Consider the following 20,773-nt stretch of genomic DNA (forward strand, 5'->3'; position numbering starts at 1 on the left):
TTATGGAGATTACAATTAGAGATGAGATTTGGGTGAGGACACAGAGGTAAACCATATCAGATACATATTAGTGAAAACTGTGTCTGTTATCAGGGTTCCTGAGAAAAATGCAAATCATAATAGGTTCCTTTCTCACAGCTGAATTTGACACTTAAAACTTAGATGTTGGAAGAGTATGATGACAAACCAATTGTAGTGCAAATGTGCTCTAACTCTGCCCCCAGTGTTCTGATTGGCTTTGGTATTCCAGGGAACCTCTTCAGGCATTTAATTTCTTCATCTAATAGAATGATGTCAATTGCAGTATTTCTTGTATGTTCTAACACCTCCATAATCACTTTGTTTGAGATAATATGTAATGAAATTTTGTTTCTCATGTTTTATTTCTGTGCAAATAGACTACAACCCGGAAGTTATTATTCAGTAAATTTGAGTTAAAACGTTACTGACTTTTGTATTCATGGAAGAATGAATGAAAGTGGTTTTAACAATGTTCCCATAGTTCTGTGTTTTTCTGTCATAACACTCATGTTGTCTGCTGATCACTTTATATGCCATTGTCCTTCACTAAATTCTACTGATTACTTCCATTAACAATATGTTAGTTTCTTCAGTCTTTAAAAATAATTGACACACAATAATCATCATCTTCTTTCACTATTTCCTTTCAAATCCAATAGTAATATTTCATAGTGCTGGTTTACTTACCTTTCATATTTTTCTAAGTATTAATCAATAGTAGATTAAATTGATTGGAAAATCAATCACTATTCATTTTCCAAAAATATTTCTTAATGGCATTTGGCCTTGTCAGTTATACCCTCCGACCTTCTTGAAATTTGTCCTCAGTCATTTCATTCTCAATATTCTTTGTTGGCTCCTCATCTTCCACTAAACATAAGACTTTGGTGTTTTAAGGAGTTGAGGCTTGTCTTACATGCTTTCTCCCAGGCTTCTCATTCATGCAATTGAGTTCCATAACTATCAGATAACATATATGGCCCAAATCATTACCTGTAATCAAATCATTTCTCCTAAGTCATATCTGTCTTCTGGTCAACTCTACTTAGAGCCCACACTGGCACTTCAGTCTTAACATGTTTAAAACAGAACCCATAGTATCTCTTCCCCAACTTTACAAGTTAGATATCTACAAGCTTCTCAAACTTTTGTCTCCATATTACATGCCTAACCAAGTCACTAGCTGCTAATCTATTTCAAACCTTAGAATTTACCCTTTTCCCTCTCTTAACTTATTGATATTGCTTTAGTGTAGACTGATCACTCCTCACTGGAACTATTATATGGGTGTTTAATCAGGTTTCTCTATACAGTTTTTCTCCTTTTATATATTTATCACAATGCAGTGGAAGAAATTATTAAAAACTACAGATCTGATCATGTATTTTCTCTACTTACCTAAAACCTTTCAATGTTTCCTGTTACCTTCCAGATAAGTTAAAAAAAAAAAGGTTATGAAATATCTTTTTCTCTCCCTACTTATTTTTCTAAATTTATGTATTGAACTTCCCCACCTGCCCACAGAAGCATCACTACAAGCCTACACAATATTTATAATTCTCTAGTTAGTGGGCATCCTGTTTTAGATCTCTAACCCTACACTGTTTCCTTTACCTTTCGTGTTCTTCATCCATGATCAGCCCAATTAACTCCTATTCATCTTGCAAGCCCCAACTACATGAATCTTTTAATAATGCTCCCATAAGCACAAATGGTTGTTTTTTCTTTGCATTTCCAGTGCCTGTTCTACCCTACCTTGTTCAGAACTCATTTGTCTTCTGTTTTCAAACATCTTTTATTTCTGTCTGAATCCTGAGTGTCAAATACTGTTCCTGTATTTCTCTCTGTTTCCTGTGTATTTGAATAACAATAGCTATTCAATACATGTTGGGTAATCAGTGTTCCACAGGAGCATTCCAGCAAATAGTTGAGAAGTATGATTATTAATGCAACAGTGTTTGCTGAGGATTTTGTGATCTTACCTTGTGGCCCTTTCTTCCTACAAAAACAATCTGTGAAGAAAATAAAATAGAAATAGAGTGGTATTAAAATCCTGAGGGATGGCTGGGCGCAGTGGCTCACGCCTGTAATCCCAGCACTTTGGGAGGCTGAGGTGGGCAGATCACCAGGTCAGGAGTGCGAGACCAGCCTGACCAACATGGTGAAACCCGTCTCTACTAAAAATACAAAAATTTACCAGGCATAGTGGCAGGCGCCTGTAATCCCAGCTATTCAGGAGGCTGAGGCAGGAGAATCGTTTGAACCCGGGAGGCAGAGGTTGCAAGGAGCCGAGATCACATCACTGCACTCCAGGCTGGGTTACGGAGCGAGACTCCATCTCAAAAACAAAACAAAACAAAACAAAACAAAACAAAATCCTGAGGGATAACATGGCTGTTGATGGGAAAAGATCAAGAGGAGGAAGCTGGAGTATTTTGGGTACTTCTAAAGGGGAGATGAAGACCATCTGGAGAGGAGGATGCTGCAGGAATGAGTGCCAGGACAGAGATAAAAGTGAATGGAAAGGAAATGGTGGCTGAACAACATCAAAGAGGCATCCCTACTGCAAAACTGAGCAAATAACTGTGTACTTGCTCTGGCAGAGATACAAGTAGGTGGCATTGAATGATCTATTCTGATGGTTACGACAAGGACTAAACGAAGAGGTCATAATTGGATATAAGACAGCTTCCTTTAGTGTAGCAGGGCTTATGCGCTTAGGAAAAGGTAACACAAAACAACAGGTTATTTTCTGATGTTTCAATTTTTCTTTATGTGGAAACGTACTGAAGTTTGAGTTTCCTAGTTTAAAAAACACTAACAAACTATTAATGTAAAATAGCCCTTCCTGATTAATGTATTTCATTCTTTTTACTTTTTTAGAAAGATCTGTCTAACTAATACAAGGACACCAAGGGCATTATCTAGGTGATATTCCCCCCTTTCTGAAAGCAATCATTTCTGTCTTCTGCCACAGGTTTTTCTTAGCAAAGCTCAGGTAGACCTGTGTGTGGACAGGAAATTCATGTGATTAAAACAAGATACTGTATTTGTTTGGCTCAGGGAAAAAAACCATACATATGAACATGCTCTTCAACCATTTGTTTATAATTAATTGCTAATGATAGGTTGAAAGCTTTGAGAGCAACAGGAAGTGTAAATAATATAGGAAGAAAAAAAGAGAAAAGAATAGTGTTAATAATAACAGTTGCAGATGGTTAGAGTTTTCCCTGGAAAGTATTGTTTTAAATTTCTGTTAAATCTTGCCAGATTTCAGGAGATTGTTTGATCTTAAGTAGAACATGTTGCCACTATTTCAATGATAGTAAATGCTGCTGAAACATTTGCAAAATAAAGATCAATACGCTGCAAATGTATGAACTTATATGTTTAGGTGATAAATCCCTAAATGCCATAAAAAAGTTACCTTTGTGTTTGTGTGGCTACATTTTCAGAAAATTAAGTTGTATCCTTCAAAGTGTTCATACAATATCCATGGTTTAAATTGTGAATCTTCTTGGATGGAATAAGCTTTAGGAAAAATGATTTTCAAAATGCATGTAGACATGTATATTTTCTCTTCCATACCTGCAACTAATTCTTTCCTTTCATTTTTTTAGACAGAGTCAACCTCTGTCACCCAGCCTGAAGTGCAGTGGCGTGATCTCAGCTCACCGCAACCTCCGCTTCCCAGGTTCTTGCCATCCTCCTGCCTCAGCCTCCCGAGTAGCTGGGACTACAGGGGCCCACTGCCACGCCTGGCTAATTTTTTATATTTTTAGTAGAGACGGGGTTTCACCATGTTAGCCAGGATGGTCTCGATCTCCTGACGTTGTGATCTGCCCGCCTCAGCTTCCCAAAGTGCTGGGATTACAGGCGTGAGCTACCATGCCTGGCCTTTTCCCCTTATTCTTTAAACAATAAAAACAAAACCACAAAATGCAAGTCAGTAATTAATATTGGTAGTGATCTAGATAATGAGACTTTATTAGTATAGTTACAAATGAAATATTTGAATATGCTCTGTAGATGCTTAGTTGGTGTATAGCTTGTTGTTTCACATAATTGTGAAATGGTGAAACATTTATCATTGTGTTAAAGTTAGAGCTATTTGGCTATTTAAGAAAATTTAGAAAATAATGAAATAACTATCTCATTCCAACTTGAGAAGTAGTTACTCAATGAGAATATGATACTGAAACCAATTAAAGTTAATGTATGAGTGGTGAGATAAAAAAAAAAAAAAGAAAAGGAAAAGAAAAAACACAAGCTAAACAACAACAAAATATTATTCAATAATGTTTTGGCTACCAATTTAGATTTTTCTATTGATATGAGTAGAGGGTGGGCATTTAAAATCACTTTCACTTTCAGATCAATTCTATTTTGGTTTATTTCCAAACCCAGATAAAAACAATAAGGTTCACCTGTTGGCCAGTGATTTATTAAAGAATCTGAGGATGTATCTAGAACAACTTAGAAGGCTGTTTTAGAGTAAGAGGGAGTTATTCTAAAGAAATTATTTGGAAGTTGTCCCTCTTGAATTTACAGCCACAAATTTATATTCCCTTTGTGATCTAAGTGGAATAGATCCATCTTCTGCTCATATTACTGGTCAATATGGCAGTCAGATCAAATACCACTAATAAGATGCTAAAAAGTGCTTTTGAGGAACATAGGGATTTCTTTAATAAGGCATAAAGTGTTTTTTAATCCATTTCTTCCTTGTTAAAAGCCTATGATTCTCACAGATTGTTCTCTCATGATGTGGTTTTGATCCTTTATGAGAAGGAAAAACACATGGTAGAATTCTGAAATATAAAGTTAAAAATTGAGTCCAGGTAGCCTCCTCAATAGCAGCCCTACTTGAAATCTTGCATAATAACACGAGCCCTTCTGGAAATACTGTGATGTGCAAAATGGGGAACATTTTTAAGGAAGCCTGTGAAAATATGTGGAAAACTCTTTTCTTTATGAATTAAATTTTCTATACTTGCTTTTGACTTCTAAAGAATTAGGTTTCTCATATTCTGAATAAAGTCCACAAACTCCAGAATACCAAACCAATGAGTAATCCTGGGAACTCTATAAAAAAGCAAAGATAATGTTGCCCTGGAGAAGAGATTGCCTTTTTTTTTTTTTTTTTTTTTTTTTTTTTTTTGTTAATTTAATGTGAAACTTCATCGCTTCGGGGCATAAGAGCAAAATGACCAATCTCTGCATGTTTCCAGTTCCCTCATTTATCCCATTATTTGTTTATCAGTCTTTCTTCCCATCTGAGCACAGCAATTAAAATAAATTTAATTCCATTCATAGCTAAATGTAATAGGTACAACAGTGAGAAACATCCTAAGAGCAACAGCAAGGAATAGAGATAGGTACGGGGTGGTGACAAGATCATAGCCATCTGCCCGCTACATGGAAAATGAATTGGAGAAGGGGTGGCGGGGGGCAACTAGAACAGATAATGTACTATCACGTGCCTCTACATGTGGCACAGTGGTGGCTTAGATTAGGGTGGTAGAACTGGTGATAGAATTAAGATTGAAAAATACTTCATGAGTAAAGGTGTAAGGCATTATGTTGGGTTGGATATAGGGCAGGAAGTCATGAGCATTGCTTTACATTCTTCAGTAGATGGGAGATAATATTGGAAGCAGGTCAGGTTGGAATGAAGGAGATATAGGGATAATAACAGTAAGTTGGTTTGGGACATTTGGAGCATACTAAATCTTTTTCTCCTTTCTGTTCCATATTCCATCCACACTATCATGTCCCCATAAAAGGTAAATGAAGAACTACTGAGGGTGTGACACATATCACTTTATTTAATCTCAGACTGGCAGAAATGTTAAAATTATATTTCCTTTGTGTGTCTGTGTGTGTATAACACACAGATAGACACACCTAGCTGTGTACATTTCCTCATGTGTCTGTATAGCATCATGATGAAAACAAAACAAAACAAAACTCCGTATTTGTCAACATCCCATCACTCTTATGTTAAGGCATTGACAAATTTCATCATGGAACTTTTCTCGATTAATATTTATAGAGTTGGCCGGGCGCGGTGGCTCAAGCCTGTAATCCCAGCACTTTGGGAGGCCGAGACGGGCGGATCACGAGGTCAGGAGATGGAGACCATCCTGGCTAACACGGTGAAACCCCGTCTCTACTAAAAAATACAAAAAACTAGCCGGGCGAGGTGGTGGGCGCCTGTAGTCCCAGCTACTCAGGAGGCTGAGGCAGGAGAATGGCGTAAACTCGGAAGGCGGAGCTTGCAGTGAGCTGAGATCCGGCCACTGCACTCCAGCCTGGGCGACAGAGCGAGATTCCTCTCAAAAAAAAAAAAAAAAAAAAAAAAAAAAAATATTTATAGAGTTGCTTTTATGAGTCTCTCAACAAAGTAACTGAAATATTAGTTATATTTACATTAGTTATAAATAAGTGCTTAGATCCAAAATCCCACAGAGAAAAGTCTTTGTCTTATTTTGTGTCATAGTCTCCTTCCTTCTTGTCATTAAATAAAAATCTCATTAACTGTCATTTAACTAATGGTTTATATAGGGAGCCTTCTTCTTAGAATTGCCAATAATTGAATAGATCTAGATAGCACTTAATTTTGAGTATTTGGGTGGAAGAACTTCCAAAAATGGCTTTTCTAGTCATATTTTTAAGGGTTCCCGTCTCTCTTCCAGAGACTGTTTCTTCTGTGTGAACTGTAAAAGAACCTTTTATGCTTTATCTTCAAGCCCAGCAATGAATGTAAGGATCAGAAAATTTGACAGATATCCCCCTCCACGAATTCTCTTTTAAATGAAAAATAAATTTAAGAGCAATACCAAATGATTTTGACCAAGTTTGGAAAAGAAATGCACTTCTTTAGTTCTGTCTTTGCTGGCAAAATGATTGAAATTTGTGGTAAATGTTTGAATACCATTAAGAAAACCTAATTTGAAGATTCAGGCTCTCATTGTCTACTATATAATGTGCCCGCTCCTTGGCATAGCATTTAAAGTGTTCCATAGCGTACCACCAGGCTACTCTTCTATCTTTATCCTTGTCTATGAGACAAATGAAACTGCTTGTCATTCTCTACTTTTCCTAATTATGTTCTCTAGACCTGAAATCTTTTGCTGTCTTACCAGATCACTTTCTTTCTCACCTTTCATTAAAAACTCTCCTATTCAACACTCTCCAAATTTTGATGACTTTTCTTCCAACGCCTGTCTCAAACGCTATTTCCACCATAATAGTGTTTTGTTATTTTTCTTTAGGCACTTTTCATAATTTGCTTACTTTAACCTTGTAAAACTCCTGCTTATCCTTGTATTTGTCACTCTGCTTATTGTAGTGACTTGCACATGTCATGCAATCAGTAAATATTTGTTGAATTAAGTTGAATCACCCCCGCTGACAACTCCTATTTACGTAAGACATTGGGAAATTATTCAAATCACAGAATCATCTTGTTTGCATCGACAAAGGTAGTGTACCAGGCTCTCCCCATTATATTGCCTCATTAGGCCTCATTCACCAAACATGAGTTGAACACCTACTAATTGCAGCATGCTGTGTTACTCTGTCCTATAAACAGGACCATGTATAATTACATAATCATACATCAGGAAAAATATATAATTATGTGCATCTCACATATTCAAAATAACTTTCCAAAATAAAATAATTAGACTAACTTGTTATCAATTAAGTCTTGTCCAAATAAAGACTGAATATTCAGCTTTGTTCAATCTCTTGTAAATGCTGATAAAGAGAGTCAATCTTTCCACTTTAGAAAAACAATCATCACACATCTAACTCAGGCACTCGTTTGTTCAATAACTTTATCTACCAAAATTCATACATAAAGAAAAATGTGTTTCATCTCAGCACCTTGGTTGGTTTTCAAAGACACTTATTAGGATTTGGTTTCAGAGTCTCTGATTTTAGATAGATCTCTTAGGATTGGTTATAAGAGCTGAAAACTCAGAGGCAGCAAACAATTGTGGAAAATCTGTGAAGTAATGTTGTCCTTGCAACATTTTCCGGCCTACTTTTCAGGACCCATGGGATTCAGATAAGCACTAAGCATGTGTCCAAAAAAACACCACTGAGATTTTTAAGCCACTGTCCATCCTTGGTATAACTTTTTTCATGAAAAATTAATGTAATAGAATACATTCTTTTTCCATGATTAAAAAACTTAAGAGATCAGGGACTACCTGGGTGTGTGTGATCTGACAATTCACTGTTTTAATTTAAAATTTCCAGGCAGTATTACATTCATAAAATGACCGCACTATGATATGTAAGCCAAAAAGCATAAGAAGTGCATTATGGGTAAGGAGTTTATTTTTGTTATTCTTTTGAAATCTTCAGCTGGTATTAAAAACAGATCTTTTGAGCTAGAACAACAGTCGTACAGGTAGACTTCCTACTTTTTGAAAAGATCTGGTCTTTAGCTTATGGGAACCGAGCCGAAGCAGATGTGAAAAGTTCAACTAAAGGAAGAACAGATTAAACGCACTTTTGTGGTTGAAAAACCAAAACAGATGTTATTATTAAACCACAAAAACCTGGGTGCATTTAAGTAACACTAGGTGTCTGAATTTTACATTTGTATTTAAAATAATTAAGACATTTTAAAGCCAGAGAGGCTATTGTGTGCCATGAAACTCTTAATCTTCAAATCAAAAAGTTTGCATATTAAAAAACTCTCAGAAATATTGAGTATGTGCCATTGTGTTTGTCATCTGAAAATGAGAAAGAAAGCATCTGACAATTAAAAACAAAACCTTTTGGTGATGTTTACATTATTTTTTCAAAAGCATTTTGAAACCGTTCATTTATGTACTTTTGTTTTTTACATCTTTAGATAGCAACCAACCCTGAAATGTCTAGATTACTGTTTATACAATGTAAATCTTAGAGAGATTAAGTCACAGAGTAGCATTAAGATGTTACCAGTATATGAATTCACAGGCCATTGGTCAACTAACTGGAATACTTCCCTACTCATGACAGCCTCTATCATGGGATACAAAGTGATGTAGGAAAGCAAATACAAATCAGAATTGTCCCACAAATTCATGCCTACACTTTGATATTTAATTTTGAGTTTCTGCATAAATTTTGTTCTAACAGGCCCTCTCTCTGCTTCAATCCAAAGAAGTTAAAAGTCCAAGTCAAAAGCTGTTGTCCTGTGAAAAATCCTATACTAGAGAAAAGCCAACAGAGAGAGAGGGGTTGGGAAAAGGAAAGGTAATACTGGTTTGTCTCATAGTTAGATGCCCCCAATCATTAATCAAGATATGTTCTACACACTGGGCCAAAAGGGATGTATTTAGATAAAATGGACATTAAGGATGTAATCTTTTACCTCTATTTGGAAAAATAAATGTTGCAAAATGTGGGATGATTTAGGAGAGAGCTGGGAGGATGCCAGGCTTCTATATTATGTAGTCTTTGAATGTCGGATGTGGAAGAATTTTTATTAATTTTCCATTCCCATTGGAAGAATTCTCTTTTCCACCCTGGTTCTCAAATTGGAAAAGAAATGAGGGTGACTTATAAATTGTTTTGGATTTTTTTTTTCAAATCACACATGCTTTTTCTCTCTACATGCTCATTTCAAAAGCTCTCTGAGGTGATCCTGACTCCCACCCTTGGCTCTCTCATTCTGCCACCCCTTCCTTGAGAACCCCAGCTTTTTAACATTCAAGGTAGGACTCACTACTTCTTCAGTTGATCACCCTAAGCTATTAATGATATGGCCAGACTGCTACAACCCCCATAATTTACACAAGACTTTGTATCACCATTTTGGTTACATGTTGAACCCATAATGTTTTAGATAAAATTTTGTTAATTAAAATGTGCTCTCATAATTTCATGTTTCTTTCACATTTTAAAAGTGTGACTACTAGAAAATCTAAAGTGACGTATTTGGCTTACATTTGTGGCTTGTATTATATTTCTGTTGGACACCTCTGCTGTATCTGGTAAAGAGAAAGATAGTGAGAGAAGTATGTGACTTCTAGGGGAAAATGATATAATGCATCACTTTACTCTGAGCCGTACTCCCCCATTGGTGGCAACAGTTTTTAGTATGTATGGAAACCATTTAAAAACAAGTTAGGCAGTTAGCAATTCTTGGAAGAAATAATGAGCAAGATCCCAGAGCAAGCATCTTTCAGTTGGTTGGGCTAATCATGATGGAGAAGAGAGATGGCATTTCAGCAGGGATGCTGTGAGAGGAAACCCCTGCCGTGCACCAGCACTGTGTGTTGGGACTAGTTATCTATGGATGGAGTAAGCCACAGCCCCCAAGGAAGGTGGATTCTAGTTAAGACTTAGACGCGGATAATCCAGTGTATGTAGTTCTTTTGAGAAACTGTAAAAGGGAGAAACAAGAATACAGGGGAGGGGTGAAACTTTCTAACAAGTAGAAATAATTTATTAATGTTTAAATTTCATAAATATCCATTGAACCTCTTTTGAGATCTATTTAAGCCTTTTTTCTAGCAAGTGGGGAGGGAACAAGAGGGAAAATAAAAACCTCTCTCTATATCCGTGATGTTTGCATTTAAAAAAAACAATAGAAAGATGGTAACAAGCAGACAAATTGTGTCAGGGTTTTTTTTTTTTTTTTTTTTTTTCTTTTTCTTTTTTTTAAAGAAAATAGAACAAAAAGATAAAGAGTGAGGGTATGTTGATTTGGAAAAGTTGTTTAGGAACCCCTTTTTGAGGCAGTGACCATTAAGCACAGATCTGATGGAAGTGATAGAACAAGTCAAGCAGATAACTATGGAAGATATTTCTCGCAGGAGAGCAGCCACTCAAAGCCCCTGAGGCAGGAGATTGCCCTGAGTGTGTCTGAGGAATAACAAGGGACCAGTGATGCTATAGAGCAGTGAGTGACTGAGAGAGTGCCAGGAAGTGAGGCTGCAGAGAGAATTGGGAATCTCTGACTTATCCTTGGAGATATCGGGTCTCCAAGGATAAGTGATAGCCTCTGTAGGGCTTTGAGCATAGTACTGATATTATCTGGCTATGTTTGAAAGGATCCCTCTGACATTTAAGTGAAAACCCAGATTCTAGGGAAGCCAGGGGGAAAAAGGACTGGTGAGGAAGGAAGCTGTTTGAATAGGCTTGGTGAAAGCTGCTCATAGTTTAGAGGGCTAGGAGTGGAGGTGGTTAGAAGTGGCTAAATTTAAAATAAAGGCGGTTCCTGACTTACCACTGTTTGACTTACAATTTACAAACTTTACAATGGTGTAAAAGTGATACACATTCAGTAGAAACAGTAGTTTTGAATTTTGATCTTTTCCCAGGCTAGAGAATGCAGTACTACACTCTCTTGTAAACCCACAGTTCCCAGTAAGCCATGTGATCACCAGGGTAACCAACTGATACTCTATAATGCAGAGATGCTCCTCAACTTACAGTGGGGTTAATCCCAATAAACCCATCCTAAGTTGAAAATATCATAAGTTGAAAATTCTTTTAATAAACCTAACCTACTGAGCATCATAGCTTAGCCTAGCCTACCTTAAATGTGCTCAGAACACTTATATTAGCCTACAGTTGGACAAAACCATCAAGCAACACAGTGCACGCTAGAGTATCTGTTATTTACCCTCGTGGCCATGTGGCTACGAGCTGTGGCCCCCTGTTGCTGCCCAGCATCATGACAGAGTATTGTACTACATTTTGCTAGTCTTGAAAAATATCAAAATTCAAAATTTAAAGTACAGTTTCTATTGAATGCCTATTGCTTTTGTACCATCATAAAATTGAAAAATCATGAGAGAAACCATTATAAGTCATGGACCATCTCTACTGCCAGATGATTTTGCCCAACTATAGGCTAATGTAAGGTTCTGAGCACTTTTAAGGTAGGATAGGCTAAGCTATGATAGTTTAGGTATACTAGGTACATTGTTGACTTACAATATTTTCAACTTAAGATGGACATCAAGACGTAACCCCACTGTAAGTCAGGGAGCATCTGTATTTCATGAATTTGAGCCAAAGGCTTTTCTTAATGGATTGCATTTATAGACGAGGGAATGAAAATAAGAATAACCCCCCAAATTTGGGCCTCTATAGCTATAAAAATGGAATCACCATTTATGAAGGCAGCGAAATATGTACTAATAATAAACCAAAGACATATATTGTAAATCACAGGGTATTTGCTAAAGGGATAGCTAAAGAATGAATAGCTAACAAGTTAATAAAGGATAATACAGAATGATGAAAAATATTTGATTAATCAAAAAGAAAAAGCAAAAAAAGTGAGAAAAAGTCTAAAACAGGTGGATTAAATATAATAGAAAACAATATGGTACAGATTTAAATCCAAATATATGCAATTCCTTTAAATGGACAAAATACTGCATTTTAAAAATCTAAGCTGACAGAATGACTTCAAAACATAAATTGAGAAGGAAACTGTGGAGTAGGAACAGGTATGGATGAATGAAAATGAGTGTTCAGTTTGGAATATAGTAAGTGGAGAGGATTCCCTGACTGCTGAATATTGAATTCTGGAGTTCAAGAGTGCGGTCAAGGTTAAAATGTCAATTTGAATCCCCAGAATTTCTAAAGAGTTAAGAGTCAACCTCTCAAATTTGTGTTTGTGTTTAGATAAACAGTTACTCTCTCAAATTTGTGTTTAGATAAACAGTGACTAGGTGACAAGTTAAATAACTATTTGGAAGACATGTTTTAAAACATTACTATTACTTGTATTAGCAAACTTGTACAGTTTCTTTCATTTTAAGGTTCTGTAAACGATCAAATAAGTATTTCACTGAGAGAATTCAGACCAGTTGGTGACTCCAGTTGTTGCCAAATTTATAGTCTATCATTGTAAGATGAGTCCATGATCCTTCCTGGTGAACTATTTCATTTCTCCACAATAAAAAGTTCTTTATTTTGTTTCATGTAAATCGTATGAAACAACTCTAAAGCCTGCGAGCCTTCAGCTCCTTTCAAGGGGCTCCAAATTGCCCTCAGACTCATTCATTTACTTTACTAAATGCCACTGAGACAGTCACTGATAAATTTTATTTTGTTAAGATTTTACTTTTGTTAAAAGTATTTTAAGAGTTTTAAATATATAATATACAAATATATAGTGTGTGTTTGTGTGTGAATAAATAAGGGGATTCAAATTTTTTAATCCCTGCCTTTTGTTTCTCCTTGATCACCATCTTTCTAAATGTATCATTAAAAATAAAACGCGAAAATACTTTCCTACTGTGAAGTTGTTTTTGGTTAGCATATGGATTATTATTATTATTCTAACATAGAATTCTCACCACTATAGCTCTTGCTTTTTAATTCATATCCAACAGGTAGTCTTTAAAAAAAAATATGTAGGCATTTGCCACTCTGAATGAACTAATATTTCAGACCTAATTCTGCAACTTTTTACTTGGCTCTACTGAATGTCTTCTTCATTTGCAGCCACAATTCTAGATCGTTGAGATGTTTGTATATTGACTCTATATTCTGAAACAATAGCTTTATGTTATGAAAAATAAATATGCTTTCTTCTACATCTCTTAATCCAAGCCATTTACAAAAACTCTGTGCAGAAATAAGAGAACAGAAGCCCACATCATACCATATCAAGTATACTTCTTCTCTAGTACACATTGATCAAATGACTCTAGGTGCATTTCATTAGAGATACATTTATCTTACATGAATCACATCATGTATTCTCTGAAAATAGGAACTAGGAGAATTGAAAGAGGTAGAGAATAGGAGAGGTCACTGTAAATAATAGAGGCTATTCTTCCCTACATTCTGTTCAATTGATGTTTACCTTGTGACTTGGTTCTCATGAAATTACTATTTTTATGTAGTTCTTAGTTTGATCATTTTGTCAAGCTGAGTGTGATTCTAGTTAAAAATTTTTTTGATATGCAATATAGCTCATAAACATGAGCCAAACTACTTCATATAATGCTCAATCAAAGAAAAAAATGATTAGTTTCATAGCTGGAGGAAAAACTGCCTGTATTGTTCTTATTAGAACACATTAAAAACAATTTCAAGGGCAAATTTGACTGCACATTACTACTATGCTACAAATAAGATATGAAACCTTTAAGATAATGACTTGTCTTAACTGTCCCATAATTTAACCATCAATGTCTATCTTATCAATAAAGATAGGATGTGTAGTTTCTGATGGGAATCAAGAAACATTATTTTGCTTTTTCTTAATCTCCCAAACTAGAAACATTCCTTTAAAATGAAGTTAGTGAAATGTTACTTGTTATCTGTAGTAATAAATAACCTATCCTTTTCTTTTTCTATGTGATCACAAATTTTATTTTGTAACCCATCTATCTTTTAACATATTCTAGAATTCCCTTAACATTGTGTAGATTTTCCCACATTCAGATATTCTCGCTTGAATTCAGGGGGCAATAATAGATGCTCCTATAGATAGATGAAGTGTAGTTTTAGTTCTCATCCTGCAAAGTGCTTAGCACCAGTCTTTTCAATTTCTGCTCCTGTAGCTTCTCCTCTTCATAAACCAAATTTCATAGTGCCTTCAAGGCCCAGGGAAAGATTCAGCATTTTCGTAACATTTTCTCCGAATAGTAATGCCCTATGGTAAGAATTTCCTCTCACAATGTACTCATCACATGTAAAATAATCATTCACTATTAAAACAAATATCGTCTTATAATTGTTTCTGTATTTATTCAACACATATGCACTGAACATTTACTATAATCCAAGCATGGTAGGTACTGTGATAGAACAGTAGCAGAATAAACTCTCTTACAGTCTAATTATAATGGTAGTACATTTAAAATGTATCCACCATCAAGTAAAGTGTGGTTTATTATAGAGAAGGCCTGGATTCCATGAGAGTATGCATATTGTTTTCTTTGATTCTACATTGGAATCGCCCCAATACCTCTTAAAACACACCAGTGCCTTGGACTAATGTCCATATTCTTATTTACTTGGTGTAGAACAGACCTGAGAAATGAGTATGATGAAAGTGCCCTAGGTAATTCTAATGTTCAGCTAGAGTTGAGAGCTACTGGGCCTCATTTCTGCTAAAGCCTGCTGCAGAGCCTTAGTTTACTGGATGCTCACACGTGCCCCTCTGGCCAACCATCAGTACCTGATTGGGTTTATTGGGCTCTTCCACTTTTTAGCAAAAATGGTAATAGTCAATGATTTTTTTTTTAAGGTGGCTTGCTTTTATTCTCATTTTTTTGGTAGGATCTTTGGTACTACCAGTAAGGAATAAACCTGTGGCTGCTCTGCTTCATAGCTGCCAGGAATAGCAGAGTTTGGAATTCTTTATTTATAAGTCATCTAATAAATTGAAGATCAGGCATCTATAATCTTCATCCTCAGATAATGAATAACATCCATTTTATTTCTTTTACCAGCCCCTTTCAATGTGATATTTTGGCCTTTAAGCTTTGTCTCCAGCTTTTCTCTAATTTTAAACATGATTTTCTGGGTCCAGGCATTTTAATTTTTTTGAGCAAAAAATAAGAAATTCTGTATGTATGATAGATAGAAAAAGATGAATAATCTTGCTAATTAACCAGGTCCATGCTACCAAAGAAAATATTGGAGGCATTTATTCCAAGTCAGGCCAAAAATAATATTGTTTAAGGTACACAAATAATTGAAGAATCAAGTTTTTCCTCCATCTGCCATGTATCTGGGTAATCGCCTTATTTCCCCACCATTTATCACACTTTCCTTTTAATTTTGTTGCATGAACATCATGGCCTTACCTTTTGTAGTATTTTTTTTTTCTTTAACTACATAGTGATCAAAGGTTTAAAAAAAGGTGACTATAATCAGTATCATTACTTAAAAGATAAAACTATTATAATACAGTAATTCACTAGATAGAGGATAATGCAATTCACAACACCAAAAAGATAACAGGTTTAGCAAAATGGGCATATGTTAGTGATTATGCAATCATCTATTTCCCACAGATTTCTTTTTATAGGAAACTTTGGAAAATCCCAGAAGAACTGACCGAGTCATTTAAACCACAACAGGTTTCTTTCAACATCAAAACCATGGGTATGAGTGGGCGAGGAATTTTTTTTTTTTTAAGGCAGGGACAGCCTGGTTCTGACCGTGCAAAGCTGTGGCTTTGCCTCCTATGGGCGCCTTGTGAGCAGCAGATCCGACTTCCTCCTCAAACCAAGTTATCCTGAAAACACCCAAGCAGAGGAAGCATTTTTTCACCATGACATGGGAAAGGGCCACAGGGATCCAAATGGAAACGGACATTTCATGTGAGTGACTGTGTCTACCCCACCTTGGCTTCTTGCCTAATGCAACAGGCACTTAGGTGGCTGAAGAGGGAAATTTTTGTTAAAGTGAATCCAGCTCTGAGTTGGACACACAGCCTTTTGACTGGCGGCCGAGTTCCTTGTGCTAGCTGGCAAAATTAGCAAATTTTTCTTTTAGTTGTTGTTACCGGGTTTTTGAAAATGCCTCATTTCCTGGTAGCAGTTTTCTTTCTCTAGGAGATAAAGGGAAAGACCTCTTCTATCTACACCACATTAACACTTCTATCATCTTATAAACTATTTTCTCAACCAGGCATCCCCTGAAGAGTTATTCTGGCTGTCCATGGCCTCTTGACAACTGGCTCATAACCACATGGTCTCAGAAAAGTCCTCCCTTCCTTGAGTGTGTGTGTTGATGGGAGTCTGCCATCATCAGAAGCAATTCATTGTGTGTGTATGACTATGGGGCTGTATGTGTGTGCATGTGTGTGTGTGCATAAGGGGTGTGCAGAGTGCCTAGTTTTAAGCTTTAAAGCATTCTCAAATAATGCAATAGAGAAAACTAGGCATTACAGTGGCACTGCTTCCCCTGTTGCTTCCTAGGGAGCAACATGTAATCTCTTGTGATGGGCCAACTATTATACTGATGTCACACACATCACTGTGTTAATATGAAATAGGCAGTCTTTTACACTAGTGGCGGAATGAATTTACACAATCTTTCTGGATGGCATTGTAGTACCACAAGTCAAGAGCTTTAAAAATGTCATATTAGGACTTGATTTTAAGGTCACATTCATAGGTGTACACTAAGATTTATTAGGTAAGATTTTTGTTGCCAGAGAAAAAGTGAAAATGACTTGAATGCCCAACAGCAGGAGAATGGTTAATCAACTACAGCATGTTCATCTAATTAAAGATTTTGCAGTTGTGTTTTTAAAGAACATCCAATGATATGGGGATAAGGTTTTAACTAATGTGGAGTGAAGGGAAAAAAAAGAATAAGAAACTAACACACTTTTGTGACAACTTCCTTTAAATATATATGTATTCTTCTATAGAGTAAATGACTAACAGCAAATATACTAAAATTGTAGCAATGATTTTCTCTATAGATTGGCGTTCCATGTAGGATGGATGGATGGATGGATAGATAGATGACAGATAGGCTAGATAGATATTTTATAGAGAAAACCTTTTTGTAATGAGGAAAATGCAATTTATTAGACATATAAAAGAAAAATGTTTCCCAATCTATAAATATTTCAAAGTATGAACATATCTAATGTTAAAATATACTTAAGAAAACATTTTTCTTTCATAGGTCTAACCACCACAGAAGAGAAATTGTTTAAACCCCAGTAAGAAATCCTAGACAGGGCAGAGGTTTAGAGACCAAGTAGTCACGCTCACTACTTTCACAGTAAAGAAACAAGAAGCACAGAGAAGTGATATTTCTTCTATTGTGGTTGTAATTACTTTATGATAAAGTCAGAACATGTCCTAGCACAAGCCCATTCCAAGAAACTGAATGCATATACTTCTTTTTTTTTTTTTTTTTTTTTTTTTTGAGACGGAGTCTCGCTCTGTAGCCCAGGCTGGAGTGCAGTGGCCGGATCTCAGCTCACTGCAAGCTCCGCCTCCCGGGTTCACGCCATTCTCCGGCCTCAGCCTCCCGAGTAGCTGGGACTACAGGCGCTGCCACCTCGCCCGGCTATTTTTTGTATTTCTTAGTAGAGACGGGGTTTCACCGTGTTAGCCAGGATGGTCTCGATCTCCTGACCTCGTGATCCGCCCATCTCGGCCTCCCAAAGTGCTGGGATTACAGGCTTGAGCCACCGCGCCCGGCCGCATATACTTCTTGATGTTGTTCTTTGTTTACATTACATCATTGATTTTGATTTGAGTTTGGATAATTTGGTTGGCATATTTACCCACCAAATGCTCAACTGTCTCTCGTATTGTGGGTCATTTAATCTTCTGAATTCAAAAAGATTAACATAACATTGACAGCAGCCTTACACTTTATGCGGACAATGTCTGACCAGCCTTGATATGTAGCAGGAGTTTCTGTGTTTGAAGCTGTAGCTGTTTACGCATTTGAGTTTCAACATGGATGATGTTGAATTACAGACTGCTTAATCAAAAATGCAAGGAAAATGAACCAAAATAAATGATTTTTGATCCAGTAAGACAAGTTCTTTTAGTAAGGTATTTTTTTCCTACACAAAGTACAGAACCTTGTAAGAATTCAATAAATACTTGTTGACTGAATTAATAAATGCATGATGTTTGGAAACACTTCCCTGATGGTATAGAATTATAATAGTTAGAATTGGCTGCAATATTTAAATAATTCTTTAAATTGATGGAATTGAGATGTCCTGAATTATAAGAATAGATTATTTTGGTTTAAACTCTTCTATTTCACAATATGTAGGTCTTATCTTGCAAATATTAACTATGAAAACATCACATACTATTACCTGGTATTACAAACTTCTTACAATGGAAACAGCGAATATTTGCAATTTCTAAGTAGAGAATATTTAAGGTGATGAGTTCTGAATAATATTAACTATATTTAAATGATCCATCTGTTTACTAAAAACTTAAGTCTTTTAGAAAACACTTTATAAATGCAGTTTTAATTCTTTCCCATATTCATAGACCACTGCTTTCTTAAGAAAAGAGATTAAGTGATTCAGGTTTAGAGAAACAAATTGCTGTGCTAATCTTCAGGTATTTCTCTTCTTGACACTGCCACTAATGTCTAATCGAAGCAGCACATGCCCTATCGCAGTAGTTTTTCCATTAGTGCTCCACTAACTTATTTGTCAGGGATTTGAAATCTGGTGTAAGAAACATACTAACCTTTAGCATTCATACAAAGCTTTCAGAAGTCCACTGGCTCTTCTAAAACAACTCACAGAATTGGCTTTCTGCAAAGTTAGGTGGTGCCACCATTCAGAAAGACTCCAACTGTAATACAGGAGCGAATGGTGGCATTTATAGACTTGTTTTTAAGGTTCCTAGAAATAAAGAGCCAGGTTTCCCTATGACATGAACTATTGAGAAGCCTGGAGGAGGATGGGTGGATCTGTCCCACAGTGGTAAGGTGTTTACTTTGACCTTAATTTTTTTTTTTTACAAAATTGTTAAGTATAACTTAAAAGCCAGGTTTCCAGGTTTCTTTGATAGTTGGATATCTGCCAAAACAGGGTTCTCTTCCTCTCTTGGCACTAACCTGCTCGTGCTGGGTAGAGGCTGCCTCTTTAGATGAGGCAGGTGCCATTTAATTTGCCACACTCTGCTTCTGCCCTCGCCCGCTTCATGCGTTTATTAATACATTTCCTGCTCTGTTGCTCTGTCGGTATGGACATTATTTTTTAACCTCTGTCAAAGGACGAAAGCATTGTTGGTGCTTCCTTCTGCTCTAGGTGTGTTTCATAACTTGAGTCAACATTTAATTCCATATTGCATTAGAAAGTATACTGAAATTTCAGTAGGTAAATTTCTTTTATATCTTTTTAAGTCTGAATTATTACAAATTTTCGGCATTTATTTTATATATTTTTTCTCCTTTTAAGGAAATTATGAAAGGTTTCCTAACCAGTCTTTCTCACTACTGCAGTCTTTGTTGCTCTCCCTATTTTCTGAACTCTTGTAGCATTTATTCTCTCTATCTAGCTCTTAAGATTGACTCTATGATGTTGTTCTAAAATTCTAGTGAACATGTTAAACCTTTTTCTCCATGAAAGGCAGAGATAATGCCTTTTACTTTCCTTCTGTCATAGAGCCTAGCAAAGTTCTGATACACAGCAGATCTGAAGTGTGCTTATTGGTTATGTATTTTCCAGTGTCATACGATTTAATCTAAAACATTAATTTTCTTTAGCACAAAAATCATGTATATGGCAAGTCAAATAATACCAATTTCTTTTTCATGTCTTAAAAAAAGAAATATTTCTAATGAATGCACAACATAAAAATCTAAGTTCTTTCCTTGAATTTCTATTGCCTTATACGTGTCTTCTTACCACTACTGAGGTGGTGTTGTCCTCTTTTAATTTCTCTATTAACTTTAATTAGGCTCATGCATTTGCTGGCCAGGTGGGTTTTCCCAAACACTCACAATTCTGTATTCCAGGCTAGCAATAGACTTACATTAAGCTACAGATTTGAAGCAGAATCTAACGTCATAAGCTGTAGAAAGTTCCCGTGCCACCACAACTCATTTCGTCCACTGAGGTTTTCAGCAGGCAGCACTTTTAATAAGCCAGGCTTGGCATTTTTCAAGGAATACTTTGGGATCCATTTTTGAAAGCAATATTGGTTATGATTCCACAGCTGGAAGATTTCCGAGAAAATAACGTTTGTCCTCTTGAAAGTATGCTTGGTTCATACAGCATAAGGAACACAAACAATTCTGAGCAGCCAGT

Source organism: Macaca fascicularis, chromosome 12 (assembly GCF_037993035.2).
Source record: "Macaca fascicularis isolate 582-1 chromosome 12, T2T-MFA8v1.1".
NCBI lineage: Eukaryota > Metazoa > Chordata > Mammalia > Primates > Cercopithecidae > Macaca > Macaca fascicularis.